Source organism: Triturus cristatus, chromosome 3_1 (genome assembly GCF_964204655.1).
Source record: "Triturus cristatus chromosome 3_1, aTriCri1.1, whole genome shotgun sequence".
In the NCBI taxonomy this organism is placed as follows: domain Eukaryota; kingdom Metazoa; phylum Chordata; class Amphibia; order Caudata; family Salamandridae; genus Triturus; species Triturus cristatus.
Window position 1 is genome coordinate 363,832,633 of NC_140583.1, and position 27,652 is coordinate 363,860,284.

The window sequence follows — 27,652 nt, forward strand, 5'->3', positions numbered from 1 at the left end:
GTGGTTCCCACCTGGTCCAGGATTGATTATTGGCTCGCGCTGCGGACAAGTGGGTGTTCACCGCTGCTCTCCTACCCGGTCCCTTTCCGAGCATGCCCCGGTGGTACTTGAACCCTTCGGTGCACTCCAGGACCAGGTCTTCCGGGAGGCATTCCGATCTGATATAACAAAGTATTTTGAGCTAAACATTGGGAAAGTAGACTCCTGCTCCACGGTGTGGGAGGCTTTCAAATCTGTGATCAGAGGCAAGTGCATCGCCAAGCAGGCAGGTGTATTGCGCTCGCTTAGAGGAGACCTCAGGCGCCTGGAGGGGAAGATTTAAGTGCTTGAATCAGAGTACTTTGTGTCCAACCAATTAGCAACTCTGGGGCGAATTAAAGGAAAAATAGCAGAATTTGAGGAGGCTGCTCACAGAGAGAGACAGTATCTGGGAAAAGAGGTGCATGCTCACCGCTATGTGGAGGGGGACCGAGCCGGGAAAACGCTAGCAGGCCTCCTGAAAATACCAGGGGCAAGCTAATACATCAGCGAATTGCGTACTGGTGATGATGAAGTGGTTGCTGGCCAGGAGGGTGTACAAGCAGAAATGCTTGCATTCTACACCTCACTGTACTCTGCTCATCAATCGGAGGCGCATCTCTCCTTCCTTGAATCGATTGAATTAGCATGGTTAACTGATGGCCAGTGTAATTATCCCAACGAACCGTTCTCATAGGAGAAAGTGATTGGGGTGCTCCCTCTGCTATTCGCGGTGCTGAGGCCTGACCAGTGCGGCTTCATCCCCAGCAGGAGCACATCTCATAATATCTGCACATTATTTGCAACTATGCAGGAGATAGACCGCTCCCTCCCGGCCTCCGCCATCTTTTTAGACGCAACCAAGGCCTTCGATACCTTGAAATGGCCGTATCTATTAACGCTCCTCTCTCTCGCTTTGGGATCGGCCCCTTCTTTCTTAAAAGAATCGTCCTGCTGTACTCTGCCCTGTCTGCAAGATTGCGGGTTAATGGTACAGTGTGCCCCCCCCCCCCCTTTCGATGGCCTGGGGTACAAGACGGGGGTGCCCACTCTCACCCCTTCTTTTTGCAGTGGCAACAGAGCCGCTTGCTGCCAGGCTTAGGCAGCACTACGCCCTGCGCAGCCTTGCTATGTCTCCCCGGGTGATCCTAGTGTCCATGTACGCTGATGATGTGACTTTATACGTCAAACACCCAGCGGTGAACCTGGATCCCCTAATTCGTGAAATTATCGGGTTTGGAGCCCTATCGGGCATCACCATGAATTGGGGGAAATCCACTATCTTCCCGCTCACTCCCGCCACTGTTCAGTTTCAATCGAAGTTCCCACTTAAATGGGCGGACTTTCCGGTGGAATATTTGGGAATCTGCGTTAGCCCGAACAGTGACGACCTATAGAGTTACAATTACAGCAAGCTCATCGACTGGCTGGAGAGCAGGCTGAACAGATGCTTACGCTAAAGTTTGAACAGGGAGTTATGGGCGCCCCCGATATGGAACTATACTATAACTGTGCTCAGGCTCAATTCGGATACCATTGGGTATATCCGACCCAATTTATGGCATACATTGCCCCTGAGAGCGATCAGGCAGACCTGACACCATTACATATGGCGCTTTATGGACCACAAAACAGACCACGAGCTTAGGTAAACAAGGTAGGTTGCACGGTGTGGGCGTGGCGGGAACTTGGGCGCATCGCGCTTTTAGAGACATTTGCCCCCTCAATACCACTCACCAAACACCCAGAGTTGCCTTTACTGCAGAGACGGGGGGTGCCAAAGACTGCAGAAGCTCCAGCTCCACACGAAGGGGTGAGCTTTTCCGAATGGTGTCTTTATTACCATGGATTCTGCGCCCAGGGACGTCCATGCTGGGATGTTGGACAGACTGACATATTATCAGCTTAGAGCTGCACTGCGCACATTTTTTGTCTCATTCCCAATAGCACCACCAAGTTCCAGGTGCTGGAGGAATTCCTGGTGAACCCTTCACCATGGAAACTTATCACCCGCTTATACTCTGGAATGCAGCGTGTGTCACTGATATGTGTCCCCCCAGTGCAGCGTGAATGGGAGAAGATCCTGGAAGGTCCCTTTGAGGAGGGCACGTGGACGTATTGCCGTACGCAGGCTAGGGAGTTGCCACCCAACTACAGACTAAGGCTAATTCATTTCAAGTTCATTCATAGACTGTACAGGACTCCTGTGTGGATGAACAGAGCTGGACTGAGTGAGAATGCACGATGTGTGCGCTGCCGGGCGCCAAAGGCCTCTCTTCTGCATCAGGCCTGGGAGTGCCCGGAAGGAGCTTGGGGATGCATTTTTGATGTGCTGGAGTTGATGATAGAATGCAGGCTAGAGCGCTCCCCTCTGACGGCCCAATAGGCTACGTGCGCAGAGTGCCTGCGGAGAATAGGAAACTGACGACCATGTTATTATTATTAGCAAATCAGGGTTGCGATTTGGCGGTGCCGTAGGCGCAGCCCGCGAATAACTGAGTGGCTTAAGGATGCCGCATTTTGCCACAACCAGTTATCCGATTACTGGGAACTAATGCCCGCACAGTCGCGTCTGCAGAATATATGGATACTGCTGCAAAGTTACCTCAGCTCTCACCCCCTTAACCAGAATGAGACCCCCGCAGTGTAGGAGTAGACACTGTGTTGATTGTGTGAACCATCTATATTGGCACTGGACGAGCTGTAGCTACAAGTAAAAGTGTCTCTATGAAGGCCAGAGAGAAGTCCCCTCACCCCCCCCCCCCCCCTTTTATTCTTCTCCCTTCTTTCTCTTCTTTTCTCTTACGATTTTCTTTCTGTATCCTGAAGACAGTTGCTATACCAATAAAGGGACACTGAATGTTAATTGGATTTCTGCCAATTTATAATGTGTTTTATCAATGAACATAGCTTGATATGCCTGCTTAATTTTGCCAGAGAATATCTGAATAATGGCAATGTGTTTGGCTGTTGTTTGTTCCTGGTGAAGAACTAATAAAAAGAAATAAATTTAAAAAAACAAAAAAAGGTACCCAGGGCATAGGTGCACCAGGGGTCCCCCAAGAGCTGAAGCATGTATTCTGCCACCCATGGGAAACCACTCAACTTGTAACTACAGGTCTGCCATTGTAGCCTGTGTAAGCTGGTGCCAGCACCACTTACGAAAGATATAGGTTTCCCTATATCCAAGGTCACTGCACCTAAAACCTATAAGTCACCCCTAAGGCAGGCCTCTCAATACTGTAGGCAGGGTGCTCAGTTCTAAGTGTGAGGGTTCCCCTGCATGAGCAGGACACCCCTACAGCCTATGGAATCTATTCTCCCAGTTTGTAAGTGAGACACCCATATAACATATAGAGGGGCACCGTGTCATTACGCGATGACCATCTCGAAACTGGCTGTAATGGATCCTATCATATTTGGGATCAAATGTTGGAATCATACCCCACACCAAAACGGTGTGGGAGGTATGATTCCATGCACTGTAAAGCTCCTCCGGGAGGCCCTCAGTGCTCCCGGTACCAGTCATCTAGACCCGGACAACATGGCTGCTGCTGACCAGAAATACGAGTCTGCTTGAAGGGCACACTTGGTGCACTCCTTGCATAGTTAATTTCAAACCAGCTCAGGGAGCCATTGGCCCCTGCTCTGGCGCAAAACTGGACAAAGGACATTGGAGTATCCTCCCCACTGTCCAACCCTGTCTCTGGAAGGGAAGCCTGAATCGTCCCAAACCTTTCCCAAAGGTACTTAAGGACTTACCCAAGGGTGGGTCCCTAGATTCGTCATGGGACAAGATTCATTTCAAGACACCACTTCTTCTTCAACTGTCTGGGCACTTCCCTGTACTTCGCTCTGGGCATCAAGGCTGCAACTGGAAATACTCCTGCTGCTCCTGATTTTGTCACCCTGCTTGTCTACTGCAACATCCATACCTGTGCACCATACAGGAACCTTCCGAGGTCTGTGGGCATCCAAGACACCTGAAAGAATTTCCCTTGAAGTGAAGGAACCACTTTCCTGCATCTGCAGGCACCGCAACTAAGATGACTGGTCTGCTGATCCTGAGCTCCCACGGAATCTGAAAATCTCAGCAACATAGGTGGCAGTTCTTCACATCCCTCGAGGTCTACCCTGGCCCAAATTTGAGGCCTGTATCCCTCGTTGGAGCTGCAGGAACCGCACTCCTTTGCACTGCGTCAACTTGCAGTTGCAAAGGCTTGTAGGCCTCCTTCCACCAAGATCTTCGGGATCCAAATAGCCCTAACCTCAAGCATCTCCAGTGACAAAGATCTTTGTCATCACTTCATCACTTGCACCGTGGGCCTGCATCTTTGTTGAGCTGCTTGTGGTCCTCTTGCAAATCCAGTGCCTCCGGCCTGTGTGTCCTCTTGAGGTTCATCTTTGAATTCTTTGGGCTCCCCTGATTGCTCGCAACCTACCCTGACTCTCCTGCTTGTGTTGGGATTCACCTGGACCTTGCTAGTCCCAACACTGCACCTTCTTTGCTTTCCACGTTGTTTGCAGTTGCCAAGGCTTGTTGGTGCTCCGGACGAACACTGACCCCTCAACTCTCGACATCCGACGTGGGACAGTTCGTAAATGGCTCCTGGTCTACCACAGCGTCGCCTGGTCCTCACAACTGCAGCTCCAAGTTCACCGTCATCTCTCCTACAACACTCGACATCGGTGGGCATTCATCTTCCGTGCCTCCTGGTTACTACTGAGTGGCCCAGACTCTGTCCTCTCTGCTTGCAGGTACTTCTCAGCTTGAATCCACCTCTGGGTTCCACCGGACACTTTCACCTTCCACATCAGCATCATCTTCCTGAAGTCCTCCATTGGGTTTGACGGCGGTTTCTGATGCCACTTCACACCTATGCACCTGGCTTCCCTGGTGTAGGTATCCTGGTTCCTAGGGTATCCACGGGTGGGGTGGCTCTCCAACTTACTGTCTTCCATGGGGTTTCTTCAGGGTCCACTGGGAAGGGTCCGACTTCTTTAAAATTGCAACAGCAACTTACCCATTGACTTGCATTGATCCCGCGGTCGTGTTCTCACTCTGCACACGACCTCCATGGGGCTACTGGTTACTTACCTTGTGTGGTTCCATGGGTTCCTGGCACTTCTACGTCTTCTGTGTATAGTCTTGACTCCAGTCATGGTTCGCATACCACTATTTTAGTATATGGTTTGGTCTACCCCTGGTGACCACTGTGTATTATGCGCTACTTACCTGTTTCTATTGAAAAGGATTGTGTATATCTCCGACTAGGAGATACCTGTATGTGTTGGTGTGTTATAATAAATACATATTTTTATAAATACATTGTGTGGTTCTTTTTCACTTAATCTATACCTATAAGATTATGTTCTGGTACAACAAGCTGCTGTAAACTCCTTCTGGACTAAGCCTGAAGACTGCTATCCACAGCTACCACTTAGAGAGCTTTCTAAGTTTGTCTAAGACCACTAAAATCACCTTAAGGGTTGTCTGGATTGGTGCAAGGTTGACTCTTACATCAGTGTACACCATATACCAAGCTAGCTTCCTACAGGGAGCATCATCATCTTTATTGTGTCTAGCCTGCCCATCCAGGATAGGTAGAGAGGGGACTATTTGAAGAACCTTTTGAAAGACATCATCAAAATTAGCCTGAATGGCCATCGTGATGAAGGAGGAATATTTGATTCCTAAACATTTAATGAAAATAGAATTCCATTTAAAACCATTGCCTGCAAACATCTCTTTCCCACAGAATTTGTTTAATGGCAGGACTTCAGATTTGGCAAAATTTAGTTTGTTACCCGGTAGGCTACAGTAGAAGTTTAAAAGATCAGTAAAGGCTAGTTAGAAAGTGTGAGGTTTAAAGATGTATAGAGCGATGTCATCCACATGTTATGTGGATTTAACCTCTGTGTTTTTGTGGGTGAAACAATGAAAAGATAATAAATGACGCAGAGTATGTAAAAAGGGTTCTAGGGATAATATATTAAGTAACGGGGATAAAGGGCAACCTTGTCCTGTACCCCGTTGGAGAGGAAATAGGAGGATTGAGTGCCATTAACAAGAAATAGAAGTCGTTGGAGAAGAGTAAAGCACCCTAATATATTGCAGAATTCTGGGGCCAAAACCATGCCATTTGTGCGCACACATCATGAAATGCCAATGTAGATGATTAAAAGACAACTCCGCTTCTAAAGTAATGGTGGCTATAGGGGTGGCACTCTTAGAGGCTAAATGAATAATATTTAAAGGCTCTCGAATTGTTAGCCATATGTCTGTCTTTAACAAACCCAGTTTGTTCCATTCCAATGTGGTCATGGTCGAATTGATTAAGTCGAAGGGTTAATATTTGCAGAAAAATCTTGCAGTCAAAATTAATAAGGGAAATAGGTTGATAATTAGCACAAGAGGAGAATTCTTTATATTTTTTAGAGATCGAGCACAGCATCGCTTCTAAAACAAAACAAAAAAGTGCCTATAGCCTCGTTATTGAGAAAATAGAATTGGTATAAAGAGGAGGTGGGGAAGTAAAACATGTGAACATCGTAAGTAAAATTCCTCTGTGAAAACCGTCTGGTCCAGGGGCTTTATCTTTGGGTAGTTTGGCTAATACAGACAAGATCTGCTAAATATATGTCCTTGTCAAGTAGGGGAAAATCTTGACGGAGGTGGGAGCGAGGTGGAAGAGAGTCAAAGAAGGCGTCTAGGGTTGTAACTGATGGAAAGACCTTTGGTATGTACAAATTCTGATAAAACTCAGTAAAACATTGTAAAATATCCTTGTTTTTAAAATAATTAACCTCTTTGTCATCTATAATTAATATATATATATTTTTTAATAGGGCGCCAGCAGCGTACCCGCTCTATTGCGCCCTCCATAAAACCTAGAGTTGATATTTAATATCACAACTGAAGCCTCTTCAGTCTTTTTTTTTTGTTAAAAGCCATCTTGGCTTGAGAAAAAGATATTTAAGAGTGGTTTCATTATTAAAGTATAGAATTCATGCTCAAGTTGTTTTATGGAAGAGACTAGGAGCACCAATTCCTTCAAGGATTTTTTTCTTTTTGTCTGCGACAATAATGTGACATATATCCGCTGCCTTGAAGGCGTCCCAAATAATATAGAATGGGCGATCTGAAGTAATGGTTGAGTCAAAATAATCCTTCAAAACCAGTTCAAGGTTTTCAATAACTGTTTGATCTTTCTGTAAAAAGTTATTGAAACGCCATCTTTTTGATCTAGAGGATTCAAGTGAAATTTCTAGATCGATAAAAACAGGTCTCGTAATCAGAATTTAATATAGATCCGATTTCAGCATGTTATAATGTGGGAAGTAATTGAGGTGCTATAGAAAAGATAGTCAATTTTAGATTTAGAATTGTGTGTGGGGGAGTAAAAGGTGAATTCTAGGTTCTCTGTATTATAAATCCTCCATGCGTCTACCAAGTCCCTTGATTAGATAGTGTTTTTGAAGGATTTTTCCATTCTATTTGGGACAAATCAAGCAAGAGATTTTCTCTCGGTAAAAGGGTCCATGATTTTGTCACAATCACCTCCCACAGGAAGATTGGTGCTAGTAGAGGAATGTAAAATGAGAGACATGTGATCCCAAAATTGTACGTCTATGCCTGTAGGGTCATAAATGTTAAGTAAGGAAATGGTAATATTAATGATGGAGGTGTGAAGAAGTCATCATCCAGCTTCATCCTTCTCCTTTTCAATTGATAATGAAAGCGACTTATGAAATAGTATAATTACCCCGTTTTTATTCTGATTTGCTGGGAAACAGAAAACCTGGCCTACCCAGTGCTTTTTCAATGAGTTAATCAATGAGGTGAGTTTCTTGGAGCATAACAATCTGATGCTGTAATCTGGCTAAATATGCAAGCACTCTCTAGTTCTTAATAGGATTACATAGACCTTTCACATTCCAGGACACTACACACAGATTAGTAACTATAGAAATTGAGAGACCGCATATATTGTAAATTGATTCTTAATTCAATAAAAGGTACAATGCAAAATGAAAAAGAATAACCATGTCATGTAAATAAAAATGTAAATGTGCAGATATTTATATAGCGCAAATCACCAACCGGTCTCTAAGCGCTTGCTTAGGGAACCCGTCCTGGTATTCCCCTGTGAGATAACCCAGCAGGGCATCCACAAGGTGAAAGCCAGGCATCCTGCCGCGAGGGGCCATTGTGGAGATTAAGCAAGCTATTGCCCAGAGTCGCAGAGTGTGAACCCATGAATCGAGTATGCACTGGAGCGAGAATTATCGAGTCCATGGACAATTTATGGACTCAAGACCCAGCCGAGCCGGGAATTGAAACCTGGTCCCAGGCTGACCTCTGCTTCCAGGTCTGCCTACTATAATCAGTGAGCTTATTCAGTCATGCAACTGAATAAGCAATTTGTAATACCACAGTAAAAGTGAAGTAAACAAAAGAGAGGAAGATAAAAGAAAAAAGGAAGGAGGATGAAAAATGAAAAAAAACCAGATTGTAAAAAAAGAGAGGATGGCAAAAAGCCATACGTATTCAGCCATAAGAGATTTAGGACATGTCAAGTGTATAAATAGTAACAAGAAGGAGTGGGAAAACGCAAGAAGAAAGACTAGCAGCGGGCTCATGACAACCAGAGATAAAAGGCAGAAGCCACAGAGACCAACAAAATAAAAATAGACATTAAGACAGCATTATAGAGACATAAAAAAAAGTAAAAGAAATCTAAAGGCATACCAAAAACTGGAATATATGGTTGACTAGTAAAGAGCACTTACCAACAAATGTAGATAAGGTATATACAATAGGTCTGGGATGGGAAATATGTGGAAGAAGACAAAGCTGGGGAGGGGATTCAGGTTAGACAAGAGACATCTGCAAAAGGAAAAATGCTATCAATCAAAATAACTTCAATCAGACAGTAATCATTTAAATATGAAGTGAAGCTTATCAAAAACAATGCAAATCTATCAACACTTGAAGTTTTACCAAGTTCCACTTTTACACTCTTGTGCTGGAGAATGAAATTTCGTAGATCATCAGGGTAGTCAAAAGAGTTCACCTGCAGTTAGTTTTTTTTTTATGTCAAATTGTGCATTTTGGTATGGTGTGGTACCAATCCTATCTCGGCCACACCAGTAGCTTCACTGTAAAATTTAATCTGAACTGTCAGGGCCTTGTGTTAAGTCCCGCAGTCCTTCTGTATTAGAAACTTTAAAAGGTGTACTAGTCAGTTAGTCCTTAAAAGTCTCTTTTTCTAAAAAGGTCCCAACTGTACCAAAATAATGTCTTCCTCAGAGGCTAGAGTTCAGGAACTCGACCTGACCCCTTATCTGCATCTTAAGGTGAGGCAGTTAAGGCTCCTCTGTAAGAATGACACATAATAGCTGTCTCAAACTCTACCAAGACAAAGTTACAGGAGCTCCTTGCATAGTTTGAAGCAGCTAATGTAACAGAAGATCTTGACACCCCAATAGAGAAGGAGGTTGACAGTAACTCTGACAATGGGGATAGTACTCCAGGCGACTGTCCCCCCAAACTCACAAGAGAAGGAGATGAGGAAGCCTCTCACATCTACTCTAGAACTGTACCTCGAGTGCATTCCCTCTAATGAGGATTGCTTAGGCAACTAAGGCTCAGAGAAGAGCTAGATGATGAAAAAGAAATTCTTGAGAGACTAGCCAGGAGCAGCCTTTGAAGCCAAAATCATGGTTATAGAAGATGAGAGGGCTGAGATGGGTCTAGCACCCATGAGTGGTGACAGCAACAAACTAAATAGAGAGAGAGAAAACATTTGATCCCAAAATCCCCAGAGGGATAGTCCCCAAATATGTCGAGGGTGATGATATCATAAAGTGGCTTACAGCCTTTGAGAGGGCTTGTATACTGAGGAAGTCACACTAGAGACAGCGGGGTTCTCGACTCTGGAAGCTATTCTCAGCAAATTGCAGAGATAGACTCCTGACACTTGATGAAGTAGTTGCTGAGTCTTATGACCTCATGAAGGATACCCTGATTGAGGGCTTTGGACTCACCACTGAAGAGTACTGAATTAAATTCAGGGATACTCGCAAAACCTCAAGTCAGTCGTGGGTTGATTTTATTGACTTCACAGTCAAAACACTAGGCGGCAGGCTAAAAGGCCGCATGGTGCAAGACTATGATGGGCTCTATAATTTGGTTATGAAGTAGCATTTGTAAAGTAATTGTACTTCATAAAAACTGCATCAGTACTTAGTGGACTTACGGTTATTCTCTCCACAGAATTTGGGGTAGAAGGCTAACCACTGGGTCAAAACAAGGGTGTCCAGAAAGACCCATGGTGGAGCGACCAGAAGAAAGGGGTTATCAATCCTTCCCAGGGGAAAGAGGTGTGACACAAAGGAGAAAAACCCAACAAGTCTTCCAAAGGCCCCCCAAAAACCAGTTCAGGAGGGTGAGCCCCAAGACCCTTCCCAATCAAAAGGTGGGTACCAGGATAAATCCTGGAATCCCAAAAAGGCTTGGTGTTTCAACTGTAAGCAGAATGGACACCAAACTGGGGACTCTTCCTGCCCAAAAAGGCTCACATTAGTGCAGCACACTCTGGGGTTGTGAGTCTCCAGATGTGGTCCTTGGTGTGCCCTAACCAGGTCAGAGAGAACACTGAATTTATTTTAGTTTCTGATGGAGAAGGGGGGTGGATATAGCTTCCTTTGCTGTCTGGCCCAGTAACCTGGAGAACTACAGAGAAACCCACATATCTATGGAGTTGAAGCAGAAGCACTGAAGGATACAGGTGAAGGTGTCACCATGGTGACTGAAAAACCGATATCCCCAGAGAGGTACATAACTGGACAAGTGTATCCAGTTATCAATGCCGATAACATTTTCAAGGTTCATCCCATGACTATGGGGACCTTGGAATGAGGAAGGGTTACTGGCCAAAAGTAGATGGTCATGTCCTATGGCATTCCAGTAGAATGTCTACTAGGTACTGATCTGAAGACTTCAGCATGGGCTGAGGTGCAGATGAGAACCTGTGCAGCCATTCTGGGAATACCTGAATGAGTGTGTGTAAAAACAAGAGCACAGAGTAAAGCCCAGGATGAAAAAGAGGTACCGGAGCCTGAAATATTGGCCCAATCCTCCAAGAGAAAAGGCAAGAAGGCTGGAAAACCAACTTCTGTTGAGGCACAAGCTTAGGTATCCTCACCTTTGGGAGAAGACCTGTCCGCCCTTGAATGAACTGAGCCCAGGAACTTTGCCTTACACAGCAGAGCTCCTAGGGTCAGGGATAGGCCCTGTAGGGAAGATCAGAGACCTGTCCCACTCTTGAGATCCTGAGACTGCAAGCTGCTGCCAGGAAAAAGGAGATGCCAGTGGCTCCCACAGCCACTAGCATCTCTCTTTACACTGAGGCCAGAGACCCCAAACCTGACTCCATTAGGAGAGTGGTAGTGTCTCAGCAATACAGGGAGTTCTAACTCACCTCATCACCTTAGCACATGACATACCCCTAGCTGGGTATCTTGACCAAACTCAAACTTGGAGTAGGTTAACCACCTACTTCCACTGGCTAGGTATGTCCCAGAAAGTGTAGGAGTTCTGCAGCTCCTCTGTTACATGTCAAGCCGGTGGCAAGACAGGTAGAAAATCAAAGGCTCCATTAAATCCACACCCAGTGGTTGGGGTTCCCTTTGAAAGGGTAGGGATTGACATTGTTGGTCCCCTTGACCTTCAAACAGCATCAGGAAACATTTTTGTACCGGTGGTAGTGGATCATGCCACCAGGTATCCTGAAGCAATTCCTGTTGGACCTGATCCTTTTTACAGGGTTGTTCACAAACTTTTTGCCTTTTACCTATATTTTTTATAACCTATTTTTGTTGGCTTTAGGACTCTGGGCATGTTACCACTGTGGATCAGCGCTAAAGTGCATGTGCTCTCTCCTTTAAACGTGGTATGATTGGTCTACACCTGCTTGGCATATTTAACTTACTTTTTAGTCCCTAGTACAGTGGTATCCCATGTACCGAGGGTCGGTAAATTAAATGCTACTAGTGGACCTGCAGCGCTGTTTACGCCAATCACAGAAGTAGCCTTTCAAACCTGTCTCAGGCCTCTGCCACTGCATGACTTACGTGCACAGGTTACTGCCACAGTGACTTGGCATTTAAAGTTACTTGCCAAGTCTTGAACTCCCCTTTTACTACATATAGATCACCCCTAAGATAGGCCCTAGGTAGCCCTATGAGCAGGGTGCTGTGTAGGTAATCGGTAAGACACGTGCCTTCATTGTTTGGCATGTGCTGGTATTGACAAACAGCTTATTTGGGTTGTCACTGTTGTGAGGTCTGCTCCTCTCATAGGTTTGTATTGATAATTCCCTTTTGTGTTTCAGTGGTAATTTCTGATATGGAAGGAGGAGTAGCGTTGCCATGTTTTGTATGTCTGGAATAGTGGTGATAAATCCTGCTTATTGGTGAAGGTGGATTTTTCATTACTAATTTAGAAATGCCACTTTTAGAATGTGGGCATTTCTGTGTGCTTATGACTTTGTGCTTTGATGCCTGACTCCAATCAACGTCCGGTTTAGACTGACTAGGGCCTGTTTGTGCATTCACTCTAGACAGTCAAACAGAGAGAGTGGAGGTGTGCCCTGCATATCCAGATTGCCCATCACCCGACTGATGGTTTTTCTTGAGCTAGAGTGATTGGAGGAGTTGTAACTCACCTCTGAATAGGTCTGTGCCTGTCCTCTCACAATTCTGTCTCCATCCCCTTGTAGTGTTTCTGAAGCTAGGGCTGGGGATTGAATGGGGGTGTTGTGCACTTCTAAAATTTGTTGAAGTTACCTCATGGGGAAGGGTTGACAGCTGATCATTGCCATTCCCGTCCATTTTCTAAGTTCCTGCTTTTTGTAGGAGGTCTTTAATCTTCACCTCCTCCTTTGCTCAGTGGGACGTCATCCCGAGAAGACTGCAGCACAGCGGAGGCCAGAGGGCCCTCGCCAAGCCCGCAGTGTGGGTCTGGATCGCTAACGGACGAAGCAGGTATATCTCGCCTGGCAGGGTGTTATAGTCTGTCAGGTCGCCGCCTAGTGGAAGCAAGGGATGCATGTCCTCAGGCTGCTATTGCTCCGTATAGTGCTGGTGTCCTAGGGGGGGAGAGGGTTCCATGTGGTCAGAAGGTGGTAGTAACATTCAGTTGTGGAGTTTATGTGCATGTATGTATGCATGGAGTTGTGGTGATCTTTTTAGATTTACAAATACATTTCCAAGGTTGAGAGGAACCCCTGATTAGAGGTGCACTTAAGTTCAAAGGTTTGTTAAAATTTTGGAGGATCTGAATACTTTTTTTGACACTGTCGTCCTCAGTGAATTATGGGCTCAGTGTAAGGTGTCTGTACAATGGGCAACTGCAGAGCCACCTCGGTACGTTATAAAGAATGTTCATCCTCATGTGCTTATTGAGAAGTACTTTCAGGTATTTAACTTTTTGAAAACTAAGATTCCCGAGAAATAAATTGATTGGATGAAGATCTCAAGGAGCACACAAATCTAAAGAGTCAGTGCATGTTTATTATTAAAGGTTTATGTAGATTTTTTGCCGGCATAGTGGTGTCGAAAATCCAGAATGGGGGATCTCGGAAATTTTGTTACCCATTTCGCTCTTGGTTTGTACCCACAGATGTGTTCACATATCCAGCAGAATGTGATTAACTGGCAGTCCAACCTGTTGGATGAAATCCTGTGACATACAAAATATTGTATTAATGCTTTGGAAGCCAGACAAAAGAAAATTAAGGAGAACTTCATGGTGAAGGAATTAGCCTAGAAAGGATTTCAGAACAGTCCCGTGCCTGGCAAATTCTGACTATAGTCCTAGGGATGAAAATGGAAAGCAGGGAATTGGATATCGAGGTGGTGGTCAGATGATGCAGGTGGGAATGGTTTCCCACTCGGTAGAGGATGAGGGATGCCTGTTGCCCCAAATTCGGGAATGGATACAGCCATGCTAAAGAGGACAACACCTTGTCATTATTGTAATAACTTGGGACATTGCAAATTCAAGTACCATTCAGATCTAAACCCAGTGCTGTTAGATGGCCAAGGGCCTAATAGTAACGTTATGCCAGCTCAAAATGTGCAAATGCAAAGACCCCCTAATCCCAACATGCCCTCAGCCTCCAGCATAATCTGAATACTCCAAAATTTAATGCAAATGAAAGTACCCAAGCTCAAATAATCCTCAAACAGGATCATGAATCTCATACTGTCCAGTACAGCTACTTGTCAGTGGCTGGAATCACCTCTGTGAGTCAATTTATTTTAGAGCAAGGTATTTTAAAATAAGTCCTGAGAGGTCCCTATAAATCCCAGATCACAGGGATACAGAAATAGATAAAAAGTTGGCATGTTATTCAAGACATGCGGAAAATAAATAATTTTGTTCGCCAGTTGTGCTGAATCAAGCTTAAATACTGTTTCATATACCCTGTGACCTTGAGTGGTTCACAGTTATCGACTTGTGCCAAGCATCCTTTTTCATTTCCTAGCACAAGGATAAACAGTTGAGGCATGGTACCAAATTTCTTAAGGGGATAAAGAGAGCCCTTCAATCTTTAACCAGATCTTGAAAAAAAATCTGGAGACCCTTAAATTGACATATAATTCAGTCCTGATCCAATATATCGACGATCTGTTGGATGCATCAACCATGCAGGCAAGATACCATAGCACTGTTGAATTATCTAGCCGATAATGGACATAAAGTGTCCCCAGCCAATCTACAGTACTGCCATAAAGAAGTCCTGTATACAGGACATCACATTGAAAACGGAACAAGAAAAATGTCTCAAGAGAATTTCTGGCATCTTGCATAAACCGTCCCAAAATGCAGAGAGGAATCGGGATATTCCTAGGAATGCTGGGCTGCTGTCTTTAGTAGAGGACCAACTTTTCCATAGTGGCCTAACCTCCATAGAGGCTTACACACAAAGATGTGACATATCCACTACCATGAGAAAATGACTTTGAAAAAACCTCTCTCAAGCTGAGAGAAAGTATCTGCTATGTCCCTGTTACAGGAATGGCAGACTTTGAGAAGGCTTTTATCCTTTACAGTTCCGAGAGGTAAGGGTGCTCCATGTCCATACTGACTTAGATGCATGGAACCTCAAAATGCCCTATTTGGTTATTTTTTCCAGTAGCTGCAACATTACAGGGTTGCCTAAAATCAGTGGTCGCAGTTGGTGTCAACATTCAACAATGTGAAGGCATTTATGCGATTAAAAGTTAATCTGCAGAAATCTAGAGTGTTCCTTACTGAGGAGGGATTGGGAGCCCTGCATTGGGAACCCTGATGCGCACCGTACCTGGGGGTCAAGATCTTTCACCACCTGTAGGACCTGCTGGAAGGGAATGTAGGACTGCCCATCAGATCATTATATATTTGGAAGACGCTGCCCCTGTCAGTAGCGGGTAGAGTAGCGCTCCTGAAAATGGTAGATAGAGACTGAGCAAATATACTTGAGCAAATCCCAAGGTGTCCAGAAATGCACGCTTTAAATAGATTAACTTCCATATATTACAAAAGCCATACCTTACTCCTGGGCGCATTTATACTTCCATACAGTAGACACAGCCTGCCAAAGCTGCGGGGAGGTGGGGGCGTAAATTCTGCATATGTTGTAGGCTTCCCCTGGGCTACACAGCTGCTGGGAGGGGATATCAAGGTGGTTGCTCATGTCAAGGACAGGGTAATTCCCTGCCTGCAGGCCCATTGCTTCCTGGGTTGGTTCCATCATACCTCCAAGACAAAGGTGACCAGCAGATTTCAGGATTTAGCATTTCTCTTAGGAACTGACGAAGCACTGGAAGGTCCCCGGCGGGGACCCCAAGTGACTGCATGGTAAAAAGAACTGGAGACATGGGCAGGATGTGAGGGGAGAGTGCTAGTCAGAAAGGCTAGGCGGGAGATTGGCTTGCTTGAGGTGGCTAGGGCCTGGGAAATGCTATTAGACGGGTTGAAGGATCTGGAATTAGGCTCAGGGGAACCCACAGCGGTGGAAAGGCCTGCGCTTGGGAGCCCATAGCCATTATAGTTCCTTAACGAATGGCCAGAAGGATACCTACACTCCCTATGTTCTGATACAGAAGGGTGAAGTATTGGTTTCGCTTTGGGGAACTCCTCCTGGCCTTGGGTTCTATACACTTAAGATGCTACAACAGCAATGAGCACACGCACAATTGCAACTCATGAAAGGGGGAGGGAAAAAGTAAATGTTACAGAAGTTGGACCAGTAACATCATGAGATTATGGCAAGCATAAAAGATGAAGAAGTACAATGTGATATGGTATACAAAGTGATGTGCCACTTTATAAACTTAATACATTTTTTTTTTTTAAACAAATAGTGAGTGATATCTTTGGTGCTATGATCCCTTCTGTGGGTATGATTATGATTGTGAATGATTTTAAAATTAGAAAGTTGTCTACCTTAGTTGATAGGCTGGCAGCTGACACCGTAGGTGCATTAGATTCCATACATTCAGAATTAGTAGCAATGCGAGCCATGGTTCTTCAAAACTGGCTTGATTTATAATTTTACTTACAACAGAGTGCACAGTTCACAAATTTTCCACTTTCAGCAATGCCGCACTTATGTGCCAGATAAGAGTAAGGAGATCAACAAGCATGTGAAGAATAATACAATTCTCTTGAAAGATTTGAAGGTGTTGAAAGAGGCAGGTCCTTGGAAAACAATTGGCTGGACTCGTGGAGTGTGGGGGGCTGATCTTCGGTACAGATGGTGCTTGGGGTTGGGGCTTCTCAATCCCCGGTGCACAACTTCGAGGGTGCCTCAGAAGCTGCGCTGGAAGATACTCGACACTTTTCCCAGGTAGCCGGTCCCACGTCTCTCGTCGCCTCCACGGATCTCAGCTCGGCTGTGGATGTGGATCAGGGTCGGAGAAGTCTGGAAGTCAAGGCTCTGGTCGGGCTCTGCAGTCGGTCCCTCATAGAACTTCCGCAGAGCAAAGGGTAAGTCTCTTGATGGTGCCTGTTCACACAGGGTAACCACTCCTTGGCCACAAGGGAGATTCTTCAGTCTTCTTCTTTCGTCGAATGTCGAAGGTCCAGAGTTTCTGTTCAAGTTGCAGGTTCAGGGTAATCTAATCTCCTGGGGCCCAGCTACCACACTTATACTAATCTGGGGGGCTGGGTTGCCTGCTAGGTCACGCCTTATGGGTGGTACCTGGGAGGGGGGTGGTTACACCCCCTTCCCTTTGTCCAGTTTCGCGCCAGGACTGGGGCTGGTGTGCCCCAGCACCGGTTTGAACTGGACTATGCATGGACACCTTGTGTGCCCCAGGCATGTCTCATTCCTTTCAGCCCTCCCTGCCCCAATACACTAAAGTCTGTCTGGGGAGGTGCTAGCACCTCCCCAAGCAGGAAACCTATTGTCCAAGCCTCCCTTGCCGGGATCACTCCCAGCAGCAGGAGGTCTGACTCGCGTCTGTGGCAGCAGCATCCATTTTGTGATGCTGAGGCTTTGGTTAGAGTTAAACAGCAAGGTAGGATTTTAACATGTCTCTCCCTCTAGAAGGGAGGAATAATATCCTCAGCACCAGAAATGGTATGGGGGTATTATTCCAAAGTGTTATACACCTTACACGACATGTTTTGATAAAGCCAAACCATAGTTACCATAACCGTTTAAGATTATAAGGTACTTTAAGAGTATATGGTAGGCTATATCATAGAACAGCTATAAGGACATGGTTCCGAAAGGTCCAGACAGGCTCAGCTCATGCTAGAGCACCATCTCACATGTTACCAAGCACTCTGCCTCCAGGATTGTTAAGGCCTGCCATAGGAGTGGCTGATAGGTACACATGTGTCTATATATAAGGTTAGATATAGGTATACTATATCTAAGCAAGGGGTGATCACACGACCTTGCCCCAGCTGAGTGATCAGCCAGTTGTGTCTGATTGGAAGGCCAGACCAGGGGTGGCATAATACATGCTGCAGCCCCTGGGAGGCCTAGGGTAACCTATTCCCTGGGTACCTAGGGTACACTGTACAGGATCCAATAAGGTGATCCTTACCAATTGGGTATGTACCTAGGGTACATGGAGTCCATTTTAAAGAGAGAGCAGATAGCCTGAGACCCTGAATGGCAGGATCTCAGGCCAACTAAGTCGAAAAACCAGCTAGACACTAGGCAAAAAGTTGGGGGTAACCATAGTCAGATATTCACCTTCCTACACAACCCCCCCCCCCCCCCAAACGAAAGGAGATAAGGCTGGCCTTGACAAGGTAAGCCTATATTGCCTGAGTGGCCATATAAGGAAGAACCAGCACTGGCATGGTTACCCCCTGTCTCATGGTCCACTAAGCAATCCCTCACCCTAAAGGTATCATAGGGTCTCCACCATAGTGAATCTCTACCTTTGGTGTGTCTTTGCAAAGTAAAAGGCTGGTGTTGAGATGGAGTACTGAAGTGAGTGTCCTCAAAGTGAGGCCTCAGCTTCCTCCAATCATCCTCCACCATGGATGCCTTTCTTTCTTTAACTGAGTTGCACTGTGCTCTCAGGGTCAGCCTCTGGCTACCTAAAGCTGGAGGTTGGGTCCCTTTTGTGGGCTTACTGGAGGGACAGGTCAGGTTTGGGCCCTAAGTTCCCATGTTTGCCTGTGCCCAACAGAATCCCTCTGGGGGAGGTCCCTAACTACCTGTAAAGGAGATCCCTCAGGAATGTTTTTACCCATCACCTGGCTAGGGCTACTAGCCAGGCAATCCTCATTCTTTTGATGGGGGGGTTCTTGTGGACAGGGGCCCTCTTGGGGTCCACTGGCCTCCCTGACCTCTTCAGCCCTGGGCTGACTGAGGCAGGGTAGAGAGAGGCAGGCTACCTGCACCAGACTGGGTCCCACCTTGGAAGGGGCCACTGACATCAGAGGCTCTGCCAGACCAGGCCTGGCTACCTCTGGGGCAGTTCCTTCACAAGGGGTGAGGTCAGATCCCTGAGGAGGTTGACCTTTTCCTAATGTCTGGGGAGAGGGAGACTTTTCTTCCTCCCCACTACTCTCTGTTTGTGTGGAGTGATCCATAGTTTCAGGCTTCACTACACCTATGTCAGTCTGAGTATGGGCTGAGACCATTACAGCCTTGCCAACCTTTTCAGGGGGGCACTCAGTTTGGGTTTGAGCTGTGACTGTCACAGCTCTGCCAATCTCTTCAGGGAAGTCTGTCTTTGCCTGGGCTGTGGCTACCACTGCCCTTCCAACCTTTTCAGGGAGGAAATCTACTTGGACAGGGGTTGTGGCTGGCACAACCCCACTACCCTTTTGTGAAAGGCCTACCATTTTAGAATGGGTGTCTTGTTCAACTCCAGCCCAAGCTGAGAGTTCTAAGTCATTCCCCAGTAAGCAGTCTACAGGCAAGGTTGGGGACACTGCCGCCCTCTTAGGGCCAGTGACACCTCCCCAGCTGAGACATACCTCTGCCATGGGATGACTGTTCTGTCTGCCATCAATGTTAGTTACCTGGTATGAGAAACCAGGCAAAAGATGCTCAGAGGGAACTAGCCTATGGGCCACCATAGTGATGCTAGCTCCAGTGTCTCTGTAGGCCTCAGCTTTTCTACCATTGAGGTAGGGCTCCTGTCTGTACCTACCCAAAGTGTTGGGACAGGCAGTGAAGTTGGCAAACCCCATGCCACCATCACAGACAAGAGTAGCTGCTGTAGGGGAATTGGCTAAGCCAGGGTCCCCCTGTGTTCCCCAAGAAAACCCAACCGAATTTGTGGGGGCACTCCCACCACCTGGGGGATTACTGCTGACAGTAATAGGTGGTGTGACAGGAGTAATTGGAGGAACAGTTTTGTTTTTAGCCTTTGGGCAACTGCTGTCAGTTTTCCAATGCCCAGGAGTTTTACACTCATGACAGTAAGACTTTTTAACTGTGGTAGAGGAGGGAGCTTGGGACCCACCACCCTGTGTGGAGTTTTGGGGCCCTGAGGAAGATTTCTCTTTTGTTTTATCCCCACCCTTCTCTTGAGGCTTGGTGGTATCTTTCTTTTGGTCACCACCCTGATTTGTAGGCCTAATCCTGGTCCTGACCCATTTATCTGCCCTCTTTCCCAATTCTTGGGGAGAGGTCAAATCTGAGTCTACCAGGTGTTGATGGAGAAGCTGGTTTTGACAATTATTAAGGATCTGCTCCCTCATAATCAAGTTGTACAATCCTGTATAGTCCTGCACCTTGCTGCCAGTTAACCAACCTTCCAAAGCCTTAGTGGCACAATCCACAAAATCAGACCGGTCCCGTGTCTGTGTCTTCTGGGTGTCTCTGAACAGCAACCTATATTGCTCAGTGGTTAAGCCAAACCCATCTATCAGAGCACTCTTCAGGACTTTGTAGTTGTCAGCATCCTCATCACTAACTGTGAGGAGCTTGTCTCTACCTTTGTCTGAAAAGGAGAGCCACAAGATAGCTGCCCACTGACTCTGGGGTACCTGCTGTACTTTGCAGGCCCTCTCCAAAGCAGTCATCCACTTGTGGATGTCATCCCCATTCTTGTATGGGGGGACTATCTTGCTTAGGTTTCTATTGTCATAAGACCTATCCCTATCTCTGGGAATGTTGCTGCCACCAGTGGGTTCTGACCCACACAATTTTTGCTCTCTGGCCAGAGCAAGCTTCTCTTTGGCAAGGGCAAGTTCTTCCCTTTCAATCCTCAGATTGGCTTCCCTCATTCTGGCCTGATGCTCTCTCCTCTGGGGGGAAGTCATCCCCCTGTGGGATGAAGCATTGGAGCTTCTTGAGTGATAGGAGTGGAGAGAGTCCCCTGAGGGAGATCTACCCCTCCTATCTCTCTTTTTAAGATTACTTGGGGGCCTGTAAGGGAACCTTCCATGCAAGCTCCCATGCAAGCTTAAGTTAGCCTGACTAAGTCTTCTGACTGGGGTCTTGCTACCTCCCTCTTCCTCTGAGGTCTCTTCTAACTCATCTATATCAGTTAAGTCAGGGGTCTCTTCTGTGGAGGGGAGGCCCTTATCTACAGCTATGGCACCATACTTGGCAGCTCTTTCGGCATCATAGGCCTCCAGAAGCTCCACTAGCTGTCTAAGGGTAGGGTTGGAACCCTGTTTTAATCTCCTGGAGGTACACAGTTGTCTCATCTCCTGGAAAGTGAATGCATCATATCTAGAGGGAATCTGTGTAGGATTCTCCTCTCCTGAGGGAGTATCAGTGTGATCTCCATTCAGGGACATGATTCTAGTGAGGGTGTGGTGTGTGCACCTACCTACACTAGTTGTATCTTCTAAACCTTTCTAGTAGTTGTAGTCAGGGTGTGCTAGGCCCTTCAACCTACAACAACTAAGTCCAGTAGGACTTAAGTATTTATAATCTATGTTATATGTACCTAAACAATATCTGTGTGATCTTTCAATTTAGTATTTCAAGATTACAATGGTATTACAACAGCAAGCTCAGATCCCAACCGCTGCTCACCAATGTGAGAAGTTGGCCTGATATATGATGTCACTAATTCTAGTGTACACCTTGTATCAGTCCAAACAACCCTTATGGTGATTGGTTGTAAAGTCAACCTTATAGACCAGCTATCCTAGTGGTAGCATGGACAAGAGCAGTTTTAGGCTAAACTCTGAATGGCATGTGAAGCCAGCTGTGATACCATATATAATCCCTTGAATACCAAATGAAAGGACACCACAACAGATATATATATATTAAATAAAGTGTATTAATTCTAGTCAAACCCTCAGCACTCTTTATGAGATTCGAGGTAAGTACAACACAGTCTTATTCAAGCATACATTAAGTCACACAGGTAAGTAATACAGTTAGGCCCTAGGGGCCACGCAAACCATATACTAAAGAAGTGGTATAAGGACCACTATCACGGAAATAGGATAGGCCTAGGCCTCGGGAATCGCTGGGGCTACACTACACTACCAACAGTTAGGAAGTGGGAGGCCCACGGGATTCAGGTGCAGAGTGGAAACACTCACGCGTAATGCGTAAAAGTCGATAGAATCACTAGCAGTTAGAAATAAGCAGTTTTAGGACACTTCTGGTATAGCTAGAAAGTCGAGACTCGGAAACTAGACCCTAAGATAGTCAATGCCCTTGTGAGCACCGGAGTACCCAAGTTACCTAGCCCACGGGCTGTGGGTGCATAGGTGTGAACTTGCGTCGGGTTTCGTCGTGGACTTCTATGGATGCCTGAAGGAAAGTTGCTGACAGGCAGTCAGTGAAGAGTGTCCGGTGGATCCCAAGGCCGGGATCAAGAAGAGAGAATACCTGCAAGCAGAGGGGACAGAGTCTGGGTCACTAGCCAGTGACCACGTGGAACCAGGAAGGAACCAGGCGATGTCGTGAAGATGCAGGTGGAGAGGTGAAGCTTGTCGCAGCAGCCACGGGTACCAGGAGACGTCGAGGATGACCAGGACCAGGAGGCGAGCTGTCCCACGAAGGCTCTTGCTGTCGGCGGCGTCGAAGTCGAACTAGGACTCACCAAGCCTTGGCAAGCGGAACCCACGAAGAATGGAGGACTTGCTTCTGGTGCAGACCAGGAAGGTCTGGGGTGCTTCTCTTTTGCAGAGGAGCAGGAGCCAGTCTGGAGGAGCCAAACCAGCAGTGGAAAATCGTAGGTGTGTCGTCGCAAAGGTTGCTAGCCAGTGGGCAAGCAACCGGACAGACGCGGCAAGCAGGAAAATGCAGAAGGGCCCCACGCAGGACTCGTGGAGTGTGGGGGGCTGATCTTCGGTGCAGATGGTGCTTGGGGTTGGGGCTTCTCAATCCCCGGTGCACAACTTCAAGGGTGCCTCAGAAGCTGCGCTGGAAGATACTCGCCACTTTTCCCAGGTAGCCGGTCCCACGTCTCTCGTCGCCTCCACGGATCTCAGCTCGGCTGTGTATGTGGATCAGGGTCGGAGAAGTCTGGAAGTCAAGGCTCTGGTCGGGCTCTGCAGTCGGTCCCTCGTAGAACTTCCGCAAAGCAAAGGGTAAGTCTCTTGATGGTGCCTGTTCGCACAGGGTGACCACTCCTTGGCCACAAGGGAGATTCTTCAGTCTTCTTCTTTCGTCGAATGTCGAAGGTCCAGAGTTTCTGTTCAAGTTGCAGGTTCAGGATAATCTAATCTCCTGGGGCCCAGCTACCACACTTGTACTAATCTGGGGGGCTGGGTTGCCTGCTAGGTCACGCCTTATGGGTGGGACCTGGGAGGGGGGTGGTTACACCCCCTTCCCTTTGTCCAGTTTCGCGCCAGGACTGGGGCTGGAGTGCCCCAGCACCGGTTTGAACTGGACTATGCATGGACACCTTGTGTGCCCCAGGCATGTCTCATTCCTTTCAGCCCTCCCTGCCCCAATACACTAAAGTCTGTCTGGGGAGGTGCTAGCACCTCCCCAAGCAGGAAACCTATTGTCCAAGCCTCCCTTGCCGGGATCACTCCCAGCAGCAGGAGGTCAGACTCGTGTCTGTGGCGGCAGCATCCATTTTGTGATGCTGAGGCTTTGGTTAGAGTTAAACAGCAAGGTAGGATTTTAACATGTCTCTCCCTCTAGAAGGGAGGAATAATATCCTCATCACCAGAAATTGTATGGGGGTATTATTCCACAGTGTTAGACACCTTACACGACATGTTTTGATAAAGCCAAACCATAGTTACCATAACCGTTTAAGATTATATGGTACTTTAAGAGTATATGGTAGGCTATATCATAGAACAGCTATAAGGACATGGTTTCGAAATATGCTGACAGGCTCAGCTCATGCTAGAGCACCATCTCACATGTTACCAAGCACTCTGCCTCCAGGATTGTTAAGGCCTGCCATAGGAGTGGCTGATAGGTACACATGTGTCTACATATAAGGTAGGTATAGGAATACTACACCTAAGCAAGGGGTGTTTACACGACCTTGCCCCAGCTGAGTGATCAGCCAGTTGTGTCTGATTGGAAGGCCAGACCAGGGGTGGCATAATACATGCTGCAGCCCCTGGGAGGCCTAGGGTACACCTATTCCCTGGGTACCTAGGGTACACTGTACAGGATCCAATAAGGTGATCCTTACCAATTGGGTATGTACCTAGGGTACATGGAGTCCATTTTAAAGAGAGAGCAGACAGCCTGAGACCCTGAATGGCAGGATCTCAGGCCAACTAAGTCGAAAAACCAGCTAGACACTAGGCATAAAGTTGGGGGTAACCATAGTCAGATATTCACCTTCCTACACAAATGATTTATTAATTATCTATCTGTGAGTTCACATTTTTTTTTCAATGTTGTTTTAAATTTAGGTTTGGCTGACTGAATGAATCATATATTTTGATTAACCATAGTTCGCATATGCACAATTTAACATGAGTAGTCTTAGGTGTTTTACTTTTGGTTTGAAATAAACATTGCATTTCTGCTTGCTGTGCATAATACATTTTATTTCAGATACCAGAGTCCACGTGTCCTCATTTAGAAAATTTTATTTAGCTTTCATTTTGAAAGTCGTAGAGTAGCAATTAGTTTGGAGTGTGATTTCAGCACCTGCATGGGATGAGAAAATGAGGAGGTGAATACTTCTATGTGAGATATCGGTAAGGTAATTGTATTTTCTGTGATAATGTAGCTGACACCAAGTACAAAGAGAACACCGGATTTTAATTGGTTCCTGTCTGGTGGGAACCTTCAGAACGCTTCTTCTCAGAACAAGGCTCCATATTTTTCTGCTCAAAGAGATACCTTGATGAGCAAGTATATTTCTTCTCATTCTAATCGGAACCATTGTCTGATTCTTTTTCAATGCTATATTTACTGACACCTCTTGCTTCTGAATTTCCATGACTTACCTACAACCTTAGTTTAGCATTAGGGAATTTCCTTTATGGAAACAAGTCTTTGCTTTGATTTGCATTTGTTGCCTTTAATAATGCAATATCCACATTACTAATTGAATTATTTGTATTATATTCATGTACATTGTATTCAGGTGAATTTACTTTTCTGCCTAATTGACTTAATTGGAGATTGTAACTGCACTAATTTGTTAATAAGCCTCTACGGCTTGCAGTCTACTCCTCTCTGTCGTTTCTGTGGGGCAAAATCCACTTCACTGTCAATCCATTTGTAGTATTCTCATGTTATGCTGTAATGTTCCCTTTCACCTTGTCCCTAGCTGCTCAGCCAGTGTGAGTGTTCCGTGTAGAATGTTGGCGTGATTGACATGAGTGGAATGCTTGAGTGCCTGGTATGTGAGTGTTGTCAGTTGGAAGAAGGGCTGAGCAGCTAGCAGGCTGCTCCTGGTGGTGCTTGCGGTACCTTCTGCTTATGGACTTAATAAACTACATCAAACTCAACTCGGCTACGTCTACTATGTCTCCTGAACATGTGGGGCCAGCCCACTAAAAGAGGGGAGAGTACAGGAAGAAACAGGGCAGAGATAGAGAGGAAGAAAACAACCAAGAAACTGAGGAAACAGATAAACACAATCCATATCCCATCCTCCTTTCTATAAATAAACAAAGAAGAGAAAGGGAGGAAATATAAACCATCAATGACTACCTCCTGCATACCAATTGGCCAGAAAAGTATGCGATAAGCAAGTCAGAGCAGGAGGAAACAAGAAGACAGAGAAGAAGAGAAATACAAATGATTACTCACACTTCTCCATCTTGTAATGAAGACTGAAAAATAACTAGAGAACAGAACTGGGCTACAGTGTTGACAATAAAACAAAGCGTAAGAGTTGTGCCAACTTAGAATGCTACGAATACCATCCTTATCTAATCCAGTATCCCCCTCCATCTCCTGGCTGGCTTCTTTCTGAGAAGCTTGGGAAAGCAATTTTACTTTAAACCCCATAGGAACCACTAAACAAGAGTTGAAGCTGAATAGTCGACCACCGCTTCCTGGTAGAAGCACTAGATGGTGCTATGAATCTGTTGTGATCTTCAGGAGTGCATTGAGGAGAGCTGTATATTCAGGCAGTCCCGCCAGTGTCGCATTCCTTTAGCAGCATTGTATATGCAGGAATTGGACGGTAGGAGGCAATCGCAGTACCTATTGGGAGGCATTTAACTCGCCTGGCATTATTTTTGTTTTTTTTTAAATATACAGAGGTGTGCAGTTATCCACAAAAGTTTACATTAAAAACAAGCATTTGCAATGCAATAGGTCTCGCATTATAAAAGTGTGAGCAGCTGGCATTGCTAATAATAATTCCACACTAGCTATTGGCTTTGTAAATTATAACTAAATGCCATTATGTGTTTGTTTTATAAAATAGATTAAAAAAGGCATTGTCATGAACAATGCCAATAGCTTAAAATTTTGCAAATGCGAGACCTATTGCATTGCAAATGCAATAGGTCTCGCAGTTACGAGAGTTTAAGCTCTTGGTATTGTAATTAACAAATCCTTAGGATGTTTTCTATAACTGCAGCTGGCATGATGACAGGGTTAAGAGGTGTAGAGAAAGAGGGTTTAAGAGAGGGATAGAGAGAAAGCTGGAGAGAGAGGTTTAGAGCTAGAGGTACAGAGAGGAATAGAGTGAGTATAGAGAGCGATGGGTAGAGAGACAGGTATACTGTGAGCAGAGAAAGAGGGTTTAAGTGAGGGATAGAGAGAAAGCTGGAGACTAGAAATACGTGGTGTCAAGTAGTGTGGAAATATGCAGAGTGAATTTTTTTTGTGTGGGGTGAAATTATGTGGCATTAAAGTATGTCGAGTGGTTTGGAACTGTGTGGCATGGAGCTGAATTGTGAGTTGTGGAATTGTTTTGCGTGGTGTGGCATAGACTGCAATTGTATGGAAATGAATTATGTTCCCTGGATTTAAAATATGTGGCATGGTGTTGAATTAAGGGATGTGGTGTGGAATTAGTTGGCATGGCGTGGAGTAGGATTATATGGTGTGGAGTGTAATTGTGTGGCATTGAATTGTGTGGCATGGAATTGTGTTGAGAGGAATGGAAGTATGTGTCATGGAATGGAGTGTAAATATGTGGGCTTGAATGATATTATGTGGTGGATTTTAATTATGTCCCGCTAAGTGGAATTATGTAATTGAGTGGATTCATTAATAGTGGAGTGGAATTATGCGGCATGGAATTACGTTCCATGGAGTCTAATTATGTGTTGTGGCATGGAATTAATTGGTGTGGATTTGTTTGGTGTGTCCTCCAATTGTGGGGTGTTGAGGGAAATTGTGAGACATGGAATTGTGTGGCGTGGTATGCAATTGTGTTACATGGAGTGCAATTCTGCGGAGAGGAAGTATGGGTGTGGAGTTGAATTATGTGATGTGATGTGGAATTATGGGGTGTGGTATGCAATTATGTGGCATGCAATTCTGTGCCATGGAATGGAATTATGTGGTGTGGATTTATGAGAAGTGGAGAGCACTCTATTTTGCATGTAATTCTGTGTAGTGGAATTTGTTTGCATTCACTGAGATAGACATGTTACTGTGTGGCGTGAACTACAAGTATGTGACGTGGTGTGCAATTGTGCGGAGAGGAATTAAGTGCCGTGAAGTGGATTTATGTGACATGGTGTGAAATCAAGTGGTGTGGCATAGAATTAGGTGGCAAGGAGTGGAATTATGCT

At 45.7% G+C, this 27,652-nt stretch overlaps 1 long non-coding RNA gene across 2 annotated transcripts in view; it reads right to left on the bottom strand.

Moving 5' to 3' along the window:
- Positions 1–27,652, bottom strand: part of LOC146860277 (uncharacterized) — a 159,215-nt gene that overhangs the window by 34,945 nt on the left and 96,618 nt on the right. Inside the window, exon 3 of one of the 2 annotated variants that reach the window (XR_014979126.1) lies at positions 8,812–8,908. The exons of the other annotated variant lie outside the window; for it this stretch is intronic. This is a non-coding gene — a long non-coding RNA (uncharacterized LOC146860277). The remainder of the gene's footprint in view (positions 1–8,811; positions 8,909–27,652) is intronic. 2 annotated transcript variants of the gene reach the window in all.